A 13,001-nucleotide genomic window follows, 5' to 3' on the forward strand; every position below is an offset into this window, starting at 1 on the left:
GGCGACAAAACCAAAAACAAGCCAGGAATAATATGTGACCCACTTTGTCTGAACGGGTAACTTTGTCTCTGTGAATTTGGAGCCTTTAGAGTAATCTCAGCTGTTTTGTAGCTATTTTATAGATAGTATGCGCTTGGCTCAGAAGCGCACAACATTATCATCCGGAAGTCTAACGGACCAACACACAGAACTATGTGTATCCATGAACGTTTATAGTCAGGTTAATACAGTTTAGTGAGAACAACTCACAAACGCGGATGGCAAAAAACAATAACAGAGGCCTGTGTGACGTCATCTTCGTTCTATCTATAGATAGTATGCAGATGACGTCACTCAGGCCTTTGTTATTGTTTTTGCCATCCGCGTTTGTGAGTTGTTCTCACTAAACTGTATTAACCAGACTATAAAAGTTCATGGTTACACAGAGTTTGTGTGTTGGTCCGTTATACTTCCGGATGGCAATGTTGTGAACTCCTTGGCCAAGCGCATTCTATCTATAGATAATTTGAAGATGACATCACTCAGGCCTTTGTTATGGTTTTTTGCCATCCGCGTTTGTGAGTTGTTCTCACTAAACTGTATTAACCAGACTATAAAAGTTCATGGTTACACAGAGTTTTTGTGTGTTGGTCCGTTATACTTCCGGGTGGCAATGTTGTGAGCTAATTAGCCAAGCGCATACTATCTATAAGTTTACGATGGCTCCGATTGATCTCGGTCCCTTAACGTGTGAGGCAAGTGCTCTACTATCTGAGCTAACCGGATCCCCAGTTTTATGATTATGCTGGCGATGATGTCTCGGATTACATCAGGTGACGGGGATGGATTGGGTTCTAGTGTGAACGGAAATCGTTTACGTGTGTTATTAGTCTGGAGTGCTATTAGAATATCAATAATTATAGTATCATTGTTATTGTCCATGATTGGGGAGAAAAGGGAGACGGATAGAGGGAGAGATGTTTGTCTGTGTGTATGTATGTGTTAGTGTGTCTGTGTGTTTGTGTGTGTAAGAGAAAGAGAGAAAAGGGGGGGGGGGGAAGAGGCATATTGTGTGTGTGTGTGTGTGTGTGTAAGAGAAAGAGAGAAAGGGGGGGGGGGGTATACTGTGTGTGTGCGTGTCGGAGATAAAGATAAATATGAATAGAACAAATTTGACGTCACTCAGCTCTTTATTATTGTTTTTAGCCAGCCATTTTTATGAGTAGTCATCTCGAAATTGTATTAATCAGACTATAGATTGTATGCGTTTGGCTAAGAAGCCAACATAACATTGCCATCCGGAAGCACAAGGAACCAACACATAAAACTATGTGTATCCTTGAACGTTTATAGTCTGGTTAATGCAGTTTTGTGAGAAGTACTCATAAACGCGGATGGCAAAAAACAATAACAAAGGCCTGAGTGAGGTCAACTTCGAACTATCTATAGAGCAATCTCTGATAAACTTGACCAAAGCGCTTTACAAGGGTTCCCTTGCCAACATCTATAAACGGTTACACATTGTTCTGTGTGTTGGTCCGTTATATCCGGCTTGTTGATGTTATGAGTTTGGGTTTTTTTTTAGCTAAAAGCAAAGCATTCCTAGGTATTGATGCTATGTGTTAAGGTAAAATACCCACAACATCCGCCAGCCTGACAGTACTACGTACTATCCGTAACTTTGAACGTTTAAAGTCTGGTTGATACAATATAAATTGAGAATTAATGCCCAAAATGGCTGTCTAAAAACAATAACAATAAACTTAGTTCGTGTTTAAAAAGCGCTTGTTTTTGTTATTTGATATTATATTTGCGATATGTGACTTCCATCATTGGTTATGGGTGGGATTTAGTTTTAGTCCAAGATATCTAGCTTTGACTATTTCTAATTAATTTCTGGCTATGAATGTCGTACTCGAAATATTCCTCTTTGTTTTCAACATATTTAAAATAAAAAGATTCTTTTTTAAAAAATCCGTTAAGACTGTTGATTGATTTTTGATATTTAAGGGTTTTACGGCGCTTGCAACACATCAAGGTCGTATCAGCGCCAGTAAAAAGGAAGAAAATGGGATAGTAAAAAGTTCTAGAATTAAAATTAAAGCACAAAAGAAAAGGTAAGACAAAGGGGAATTGGTTCAAATAGGGAACAGATGTAGATTCCAAGAACACACCGTCAAAGTACTTAGTTTGAGATCACTTAAAAGTCTCATCCAGACACAAGCACAGGTCCCAACTAAGAGGAATACACTCAAATGTTTACAAATCATATAATACAATATGTAAACTAAACATAATACAATGCATAACAGAGAGATGATTTAAAAGGTAAAAAATATCATCTCCCAAAATTATAACTATACATTCGACTGTTTCCCTCCCAGCCAAGGAACTCCGGCCAGGGCCAGGACAAAACTAAGTAATCTCATTCCAAGACAACGACAGGAAACAATTGGAAAAAGGGTATGGGGGGATAGAAGACACAGCATGTACCTCCCTGCCCACTATGGGAGGTCAGGATCAGGATCCCCACCCAGCGTTAAGACTGTAATAATACAGGCATCAGATGCAGTGTAGCTCCACAAAATGAGTTGAGGTCATTCTCGAAGTACTCCATTTTGTTTTGTTTTTTTTTAAATAAAAAAATAGATAAAACAATGAATAGGAAAAAAATCCATTTATTCATCTCCTAAGGAAAATTCGTCTTTAGGGTTTAGGGTCCATTCCAAAGGAATATTTAAATTCCACAGGCATCACCGTGGTGTATAGCACCACAAAGTGAGCCAAGAGTCTTAGTAAGACTAGGTGATACCAGGCTGCTAGAAGCTGTGGACTGTAAAAAGTCGTAAACAAAAATGAATAGAACAGCTTCAAAAAAGAACAAAATACCAAACACGGAACATTTCGGGCTCAAAACCCTTCTTCAGACAACAACGAAAAACAATAAAGACATAAATACATTACTAAATTCCAGATAGATGTCTATCTGGAATTTAGTAATGTATTTATGTCTTTATTGTTTTTCGTTGTTGTCTGAAGAAGGGTTTTGAGCCCAAAACGTTGTGTTTGGTATTTTGGTCTTTTTTGAAGCTGTTCTATTCATTTTTGTTTATTACTAAGACTAGGTGCCCACACCGAAGCCGTTAATCGAACTCGGTACCTTTCGGGTACGAACCAAGTTTTGTTTGTTTTTAATCCAAGAAACGTACAATTGTGGAGTCGTAAATTATAAGGTGCATTTATTTTATTTTAGTTAAGGCATATCTGTCTTTCCAGTGAATAAAACAATTGTTATATCACAAATTAAATTAACAACAACAAAATTCATGGAACATGAACCAGAACCAATTAAATACAAATTTTGTATTCTAAATGATAATGATGATGATGAAGATGATGGTGATGATGATGGTTAAGACTGGGGTGATTGTAGTTGTAGCGAAATGACTTTAGTTTAAGCATAAATTTCCTGTTTTGATTAATATAAATTTCCTGTTTTTATAATGTGTCATTACAACCACACGTAAATCGTAACCGCAATGAGACATTTGCGTCATCCTTATCACCAAGATACGGTACAGGACCGTATATTGTTGTTACTCATGGAGGGGGTAATCCAGCTGATGTTATCTGAGTATCGTTGTCTCAATGAGATTAACCTCTGATATAAATTCCTGTCAAAATGTATAGGGATGAATGAGATGAAAGGTTGGTGTTATTTCGGAAGTATGACAAGCCAAGCCCATGGTTTTGTCAATGTTTTGGGAGGAAGGCCCCTTGTTGTTTTTTGTGATTTGTCATGTGTCCAGGACCGGAAATTGATTAAAATTTCAGTCCTCAGAATTACCAACCATTACTCTTGGCCATTTGCGTTTTGGACCGAGGAGGAGGGGAACAAAAAGTTGCTCCTCGTTAAAATAAAATATTCATCTATATTTTCTATACTAGGCGCTTGTCGCGCTCTAACTCTTAAGTCCACTGAAAGGACGTTTTTATTCTAACACGTATAGTGGTGTGTTGGCTCTGTGAGCCGACGGGCTTGGGGCAAGGAACTCCCTTGTCATGACGGGCTTGGGGCAAGGAACTCCCTTGTCATGACGGGCTTGGGGCAAGGAACTCTCTTGTCATGACGGGCTTGGGGCAAGGAACTCCCTTGTCATGACGGGCTTGGGGCAAGGAACTCCCTTGTCATGACGGACTTGGGGGAAGAGACTCCTCAGTTATACTTGAACTTACTCAATTAGAGTGTTCTCCTACTCTTATGAAACTTTGTGTTTGACCCAAGGCGAACAACTGTGGTTGCCCTGGTTTGACCCAATCGAACATTTGATTTGCGATTATCATCACAACAAAACATTTGTGGCTAGATTATTCCAGAATTAGTAATTGTCTGTGAAAGGACAAACTTAAAGGACTATCAATTTTGAAGTGTCGCACCTTAATAGTAATAGATATATTTATAAAAGAAGTTTCGGTGCGGATCAGTGAATGGACGTCAACAGGAACCTTTACATGCGACAAAGGGCAAAGGGCGTGCAGCTACGAAAAGGAAAAGACAACTCAGGAGTAGCAGCTTCTGCGTATGGCTTGCAGCAGGGAGCTGGCCACACCAGAAGCTGTCACAAAAGAAGAGCTGGACTGCTTTGGCATGTCAGTGACTCATGCTCTTCGGGACATGTTACACGCAAAAAAAAAAAAAACTTATTTCGGAGGTCAGTTGAATAATGACAATGAGAGCGAGAGCGAGAGCACAAGGGGGAAAAGAAAGTATGTCAATGCGTCAACCCAACAAACCTTCAACGGCGCCTCAGTCCATAACGTGTAGTGTAGTAGTGCCGACAAACCTTCGGCCGCACCTTCGTCGATACTATGGACACGGCCGTACTGAGGCAGGTTTTCCGCTGGTACCAGTTTTGAAAACAAGTCTTAAATTTAATTTGCAACTGTCCGGAGTCAACGCTTGTTATCAGCGATTTGTTGCTGGAAACAAGTGCAGGTTATTTTCCAGAACGTCTGGGCAATAGTCTTCAAAAGTCGTGACGTCATCCCGCGCAGCAACGCATGGTAACGAACCGGCTGGCTCTAAACAATCGAGAAAAATGGCAGACACTAACTTTATTTCCATCACCGCCCTTATGAAATACTTCTCCAATGAGCATAAAAGTGTCTCGCGATGTGAAAATCATCATCAGTCAGGTCATGTTTTGACTTTCACTTACTCAGATGGCATGATGTTCACAAAGTTCAAGCCAGCAAGAAGAATAAAGAGTATTCTGTGAAGGTAAGTCATTTCGTCTTCTGACTCTCACTCTCAAAATCTCACATCCCCGTAAAACTACTGTTGGACAATAATCAGTTTACTTCGAGTTTAAGTTGATTTAGTATATCCAATGGAAAGATTTTACTGTTTACGTTCGATTTTAGTTAGAGAGAGAGAGTCATTGAATCGTTGTGTTTTTATCTTATGGACCACGGACTTTAAGTCTTTGACTTTGAGGTCTTGCTTCGCTAATTTTCGTTGCTATTGATAGTCTACTACATACTATTTAGTATCGTATTGTAACCTTTATTATAATACTCATATGAGCATCACAATCACCAATCACGCTAGACATTTTATTATACTTCATGTGGTAGGCATAGGGGCAGCGTGGATCAGCGGTACGGTCTTTGCTTCGTACCCGAAAGGTACCGAGTTCGTTCACCCGCTGCTGCGCTGTGTGGCCTTGAGCAAGTCACCTCGCCCTAGCTCAATTTGCGGCGCTGCACCGCGGTTATTCCAGTCTTCCCTGGGAATAGACCCGAGAGACAAATTTCCCCTATGGGATGAATCAATATTGTAAATCAATTTCTAAGTACCGTTATCCTGTTTGTATTCCGTTTCAGATCGAGAAATCCAGCAGAGGTGGACCAATCTCCGTAATTGCTTCTTACGAGAACTGAGGGAACAGAAAAGAGGTGTTTCAGGACAGGCTGCCAGAAAAAGGAAAAAGTACATTTACTTTGACCTGATGCTCTTCCTCCTACCAACTCTTGTGGGATCTTCAAATGAAACTCAAAATGAGGGTAGTGGTGCTGAAGCAGATGACAACACATCAAATCATCATGATATTATAGAATGTTCAGGGCAAGGGTCATACCCTCCCATCAGTTCAGGCCGTTCCAAGAAAAGGTCAGTACCATATGAGCAGGCCTTACTTGACATTCTAAAAGAAAGCAGTGAAAGAAAAGAAGAGAGCATTGATGAAGACAAAAGTTTTTAAATGAGTCTACTACCTGCATTTAAAAGGATGACCCCAGATCAAAAGTTCGAAGCGAAGATGGATATAATGCGGACAATGCACACTGTAGAACACAGACAGCAGTCAAGCAACCATCCAACCAACCAACACGATTCTGCTCTCCATATAATCGTTACCAGGCTACAGCCACATCTAGCTTTGACCAGTCATCGTATTTTGAACGCTATCGCCCTGAATCTTACATCACTACTACAAGAGCTAGCACTCCATCCGCGTCAAGCTCCTTTTCATAGTCATTCTATCCATACAGTGACGGCCCTCAGTCATCTCAGCTCTAGACTATGATGTTTTGATAAGTATAATGATGGTCTGAGAAAGCAATCAATTAATACATAAACAGCAATCAGTGGATAAGTGACTGAATGAGTGAGTGTGTAAATGAATGATTGAATGACACAGGGGCCTAACATGAACTTTATTTTCTACTAATTTTACTTTCTTACTTTATTTTTGCCGTTTGATTCAGATCTTGATCCAGTTTAGATCATGGTTATATGTGCATTAATTTTCATTTATTGTTCATAGTATGAAATAAAAAAAAGTAATCATAGTTGGTATTTAGTATGTGTTTATGAATGTGTGTATTTCGTATTCCGTATGCTAAAGTACCTATCTTAGAGTCTTTGGTTTGAATCAGTGAGAAGTCGAACTTCCTACCTCCCGGTTCCGAAGCAGATGCCCTACCACTTGAGCAAACGGCGCCGACTGAATGTGTGTGATATGTTATGCACGAAAAAATGATATTAGGGAGAAAGGGGTGAGGTTGTAGTGATGTTTGAAATAAAATCTAAAGGACTGAGGAATGTACACTTACCTAAGCGTTACAGAAAGTCGTTCCTGTGGAGGTACACTCTTTCTGAATTTAGTATCTGGAAAAGTAATAGAAGGTCCAACAATCCGTAGAAGAGCATCAACAAAGCTTTCTATGCTCATCCTATAATATCCAAAAAATTTACGTGGATGACATCGAAGATCCTCATAAATTCGATAAAATTGCCCTTTCAATAAGCGCTGATTGGTAAACGGATGAATCCAAAAAAAAATTTTGCGTTTTTTTTTTTCTGATGGAAAACGTTATAGCACAAGCACAGGCAACCTCTGTGAATTCCATGTCTGAAATAAATCGTTATGATCAAAATCATCGAGGAAACTGTGTAAACGGTATTAAGACAGTTTTGTCTTAATGCGGTACGGAGCAAGTAGAAGTTAAACTCTGCGACAAAACTGTCTAATCGGTCTTAAGACAGTTTTGTCTAGATGCGGTATAGGCCTAAGGGCACGGCCGTACTGAGGCAGGTTTTCCGCTGCTGGTATGTTTACCTGCTGGTACCAGTTTTGAAAAGTCTTAAATTTAATTTGGAACTGTCCGGAGTCAACGCTTGTTATCATTATCAGCGATTTGTTTCTGGCAACAAGCGCAAGTAATTTACCAGAACGTCTGGGCAATGGGAGCGATCTATATTCATGTTTTCGTCCAGCCAAGTCATCAATCACATGATTTGTTGCTGTCCAACGATTGGATATTTCTTCAGAAATGTAAACACGCTGCTTTGTTTATGAAAGTTGTAAACATACACATGTGTCAAGCTGAACAAAACGACCAATCCTGATAAAAAAAAAACTGTGAATACTTTTCACTATGTGGGTCACTTTGAGCACATATTCCAGTGTGACCAATGACCTCGAGCACATGGAAATGTAATATAGATCATGCCCATTGTTTTCCTGCTCCCAGCTGCTGGTTTTGTTGAGCTAAAAATAGTGCCGATGCAATCTCAAGCACACTAAGTCTTGCAGTTCACTTTATTTGTTCCTGGTCAACTCTGCACTTGAAACATTAAACTACGCTCGAATTGTCTCCTATTGTAAAGAAATAAATAACTTCCAATATGTACTGCGAAAAATGGATATCTGCAGTTTTTGAGCGCCCAGCTATCTGGGACAAAAGGGATAAATTATATATGCTAATCGCAATGCTGTGGAGAAGAAATGGTCGGAGATAAGCAAGGAGATGGACTGTGATGGTAAGCTGTTGAAATACTTTAATAAAAAACAAAAATGCGTTGGTATCTCTCTCTCCTTCCCTCCCTACCTCTCCCTCTCTTTCGTCCCAATCTCCCTCACTTTTATTTGTATTTTTTATTTTAGGAAAAAATTACTCCATGGGATGCGTGAAGTAGGCCTGTTCACAACAACAACCTTCACCGAGAATATGCATTCTTTGTAGACCCCCCCCCCCCCCTCTCCCAACACACACACACAAACTCTCTCTCTCTCTCTCTCTCTCTCTCTCTCTCTCTCTCTCTCTCTCTCTCTCTCTCTCTCTCTCTCTCTCGGTAGGCAGCGCGTAAGCGAATTCCTAGAATTGTGTCAATTCTTGGAAAGCAATTACATAGTTATCGTTCTCCAGTAGTGTGCCTATAATTTTAAAACCGAAACTGAAACAAATGAATACTTTTTCTGGGCTTCATGCTATAGCCTATGACACACATTTGATTGTTTCCTTTCCAAGTTTGTTTGATCGACCGTTGTTGCAACAGACAAACCTTCCTAGCAATAAAATTCTCTAACAAGTCTATACATAATTACATTAACTTTTAAGATGGCTTCTTGGACGAAGGAAAGGACGTTTCAGTTCGTTGAACATTATAGAGCCCATGAATGTCTTTGGAAGGTGAAAAAAAAAAAGATTATTCCAACAAAATCAAGAGGGAGAAAACATATGATGAACTTACAAGCGTTGTTAAGTCATTTTACCCGGTGGCTAATAAGGACACAGTTGTTAGCAAGATCACCAACCTCCGTGGATCATGGAGAAAAGAACATTTAAAACATGATGGCATCTCAAGTTTCGGGCTCTGGATTCGAGGAGCAATATGAACCAAGTCTTTTTTATTTTGATCATTTGCTATTTCTTTCCGGACTCGGAAATACCTAGAAAAGGTCGGGAAATTGGTTACTCAACCGGTGATGCATTTGAGACACAAATTCTGGATACTCAAATCGCAGACAAGGTCAAGGTAAGAACTTTTTTGGTCTATCATTTTCATTTAATTAATTTCAATCATTATATTTTATATATTGAAATCCACAGATGACCAGGTACAACGGTGTGAACCCGTTGAGTTTATCAACAATGAGGCGGCAAATAATGTGGAACCTCCCAGTCGTGATTCAAGCAATTGTCTGGAGCAATAATTGAGTAAGTCTACTCTGTGACCATGGTCAAACTCACTCACTCTGTATGTGAATAATATGAATTCTTCTTATGCAAATAAAACCACAATTGATATTTGATTTATCAAATATCTTAGGATTCATGCGGCATACTTGTGATATTCTTTAGTTGTTCTATCAATCAAATAGAAGTGGGGACATTTTTATTTATGTACAGTGAGTATATAATATACATTTTACTGTCATCCAACCACAGGAAGCAAAATGATCCGTCTTGACTAGTTTCCTTGTTTCACCTTCAACTCCTTTATTGGTAGAAGTAGAAGAATCTAGAGAATCGTTCTTTCTTCGTCTGTCAGATCATTTGACCCGTTCTAAGTCATACAGTGATATGACTGCTTGTGTTGGTTCCTTTTCTCGGTTACTTACGCATTTTGAGCTTTCAGGGCAATTGGCTTATCCCTCTGTCTTTGATTGTAGTGGCTCTGTGGATAAGTCTGCCCTAGCCTTAATAATGCCAGATGGCTTGGGTGACTTGTATCCTCTATTAATTGAGGCAGATGGTAACTGTGTGCCACAGTCCATTTGTGTTTGGGTTTGTGGGTCACAAGATTATCATGTGGAGGTCAGGTGCAGGATTGTGGTAGAGCTTGTGAACAATTCGTCTGAATATCTTAATCTTACTTCTGATGAGCTGGCCACACTTTCTTTGTTTGCAGAACATGAATATGTCAAGAATCAGAGCCTAAACTAAGAATAATAAGCGTAAGTCATTGATTCATTCATGTAATAAGTTAAGTAAAGCGTGGTAAACTAAAATCATGCCGAATAAAGCATGGCAGCGACGACAAACACATCGATTAATAACTAAATTAGGTTCAAAAGTATTAGAAGCCAAGATAATTACAGGTAGTAGAGCTGGCGACATAGTGTTTATCCCTAGAATCAACCTGACGACAACAACTGATTCAGGCTTACCATTTATTCTAAATAGAAGACCTTTTCCGGTAAAATTGTCATATGCAATGACAATTAACAAGTCTCAGGGGTAGACATTAAGCAAGGTGAGGATTTTCTTACCACAACCTGTTTTCACCCATGGACAACTGTATGTTGCTGTGTCACGGGTCAGAGGCTATAGCGGCTTACACTTCATGATGGGCCACACAGAAAAATTAACAGAGGATGTACCAAGTTACACAGACAACGTTGTTTACCAATCTGCCCTCATTAAATGATGGTGAGTACACTATCGAAAGAAAATAGTTCTTTCCCTGTGAAATTGCGGGCTTTTTACTAGTATATATTTATGTAGAATATATGTAGAAAGAAGGACATTGCCCTCTAAAAGGAAACTGCCAAAAAAGCGCCATAGTCTACAAAGCCACCATAACCACTGACAACACCGCAGCACAATACATCGGCAGCACAGAACCCCCATTCAAAACAAGATACAACAATCACAAAGCCTCCATAACACATGAAAGCAAAGCAAAAAGTACCCAGGCCCACTAGTTCGCACACTTCTGCTCCGTCGTATGCACCCATGGTGACGGAGCACGCCACAACACCAAAACAAAATAGAAAAAGGAACATAATATGGTTCAACCCGCCGTTCAACAACGCAATCACTTCAAATATCGGCAAACTGTTCCTTGCACTCATCGATAAACACTTCCCGAAGAACCATCGTCTGCACAAAATAATCAACAGAAACAACGTCAAGATAAGCTACAGCTGTGAACAAAACATGAAACAGATCATTACCAACCAACAGACAAATCATATCCGAACCCAACAACATCAATAAAAATAAAGACAACTGCAACTGTAGAAAGAAAGACAATTGCCCTCTAAAAGGAAATTGCCAAAAAAAAGCGCCATAGTCTACAAAGCCACCATAATCACTGACAACAAACTGACAGCACAATACATCGGCAGCACAGAACCCCCATTCAAAACAAGATACAACAACCACAAAGCCTCCATAACACACAGCACAAAGCAAAAAGTACCAAATTAGCAATGCACTATTGGGAACAAATAAACACTAATAAAACACCAACAATAACCTGGGAGGTCATCAGGCAAAGCAGCCCTTACAGATGCGGTGCTAGATAATGCAACCTGTGCCTGACAGAGAAACTGGAAATATTATTACACAACCACAGAAACAATAGCACCTTAAACAAAAGATCAGAACTAATGACAATGTGCAGACACTCTTCCTCCGTGATTGAAGAATTTGATACTTTTATGAAATAAATAAAACCTCATGACCCTCAGTAAAACCTACTGAAAGCCAAATGGAAACGTCTCACCCACATCATGGAAGTTGTTCGCAGCCTCATATCATAGAAGGCCAGATTTCGCAGATAGAGCAACTTCTGAAGGCGGAAAGAGAGCTTCAGCGCCCAAGAAGTTCGAGCTCGCCCACAGAAATAATCCACTTAAAAACTTCACATTCATGTTAAAGAGGTTATCTTGTTTTTCTTCTTGTAACACGCCTTATCGGCTGACGTGTGTCATTTGCTATGGATATTATTGTATGCAATGTCGCACAAACCCTGTTCATTAACAGGTTGTCTGTATAGCGGGATATATATGGGTTTTAATCTACCCATTGGGGCAATATGTAATTTAAAATATCAATTATTTTTGTTCCCGTTCAGAGCACAATGAAAATATGGGGATCAACAAAACCTTCGAAGAAAACAACAGAGTTCTTGTTGGGCTACATGAAAAGCTGGATGAATAGGTTGGAACATGACGGGTTTCTGTCCAGTCTGGACGAGTTTACAGGTTTGAGAATGTTGTCAGTGGTTTGATTGTTTGTTACTTTTTGTGTTTTGTCCAGTACAGTTCTCGGAAAGCTTGAAGTTTGGAGATGTGGTTGGCTACTGTATAAATGGAATATATACTGTGGAATTTCACACAATCCCTGTTAAGTATTAGGTTGTCTGTATAGCGGGACATATATGAATGGGGAGGTTTCAATCGATCCATTTGACAATATTTAATTTAAAACACCAATTATTTTTTCCCCGTTCAGAGCACAATAGAAGTATGGAGATCAATGAAAACCTTCAGAAGGCGCTCAACAGAGTTTTTGTTGGGCTCCATGAAAAGCTGGATGAGCAGGTAGGAACATGACAAGTTTCTGTCCAGTCTGGGCGTGGTTACAGTTTTGAGGTTGTTGTCAGTGGTTTGATTGTTTGTTACTTATTGTGCTCTGTCCAGTATAGTTCTCGGAAAGCTTGAAGTATGGAGATGTGGATAATTACTGTTACCCTTTGGACAGGACACTGACTCAACAGAGTTGTTGTTGGACTCCATGAAAAGCTGGATGAACAGGTAGGAATATGACCAAATTCTGTTCAGTCTGGGCGTGGTTACAGTTTTGAGAGCAGATGTCATAATTTGTTTTATCTCTGAGTTTGAGTTCAAACCCATGACAGGAGAACAAGACAAGACCAAGTACTTCCACATCTGATCAAGGACTGAGCCTTCAATCCCCAGTCAGGTGTTTGTGCCCTTGTTGCA

This window comes from Berghia stephanieae, chromosome 10 (genome assembly GCF_034508935.2).
Source record: "Berghia stephanieae isolate SIO BIC M18660-M18661 chromosome 10, UCSD_Bste_1.3, whole genome shotgun sequence".
Lineage (NCBI taxonomy): Eukaryota > Metazoa > Mollusca > Gastropoda > Nudibranchia > Aeolidiidae > Berghia > Berghia stephanieae.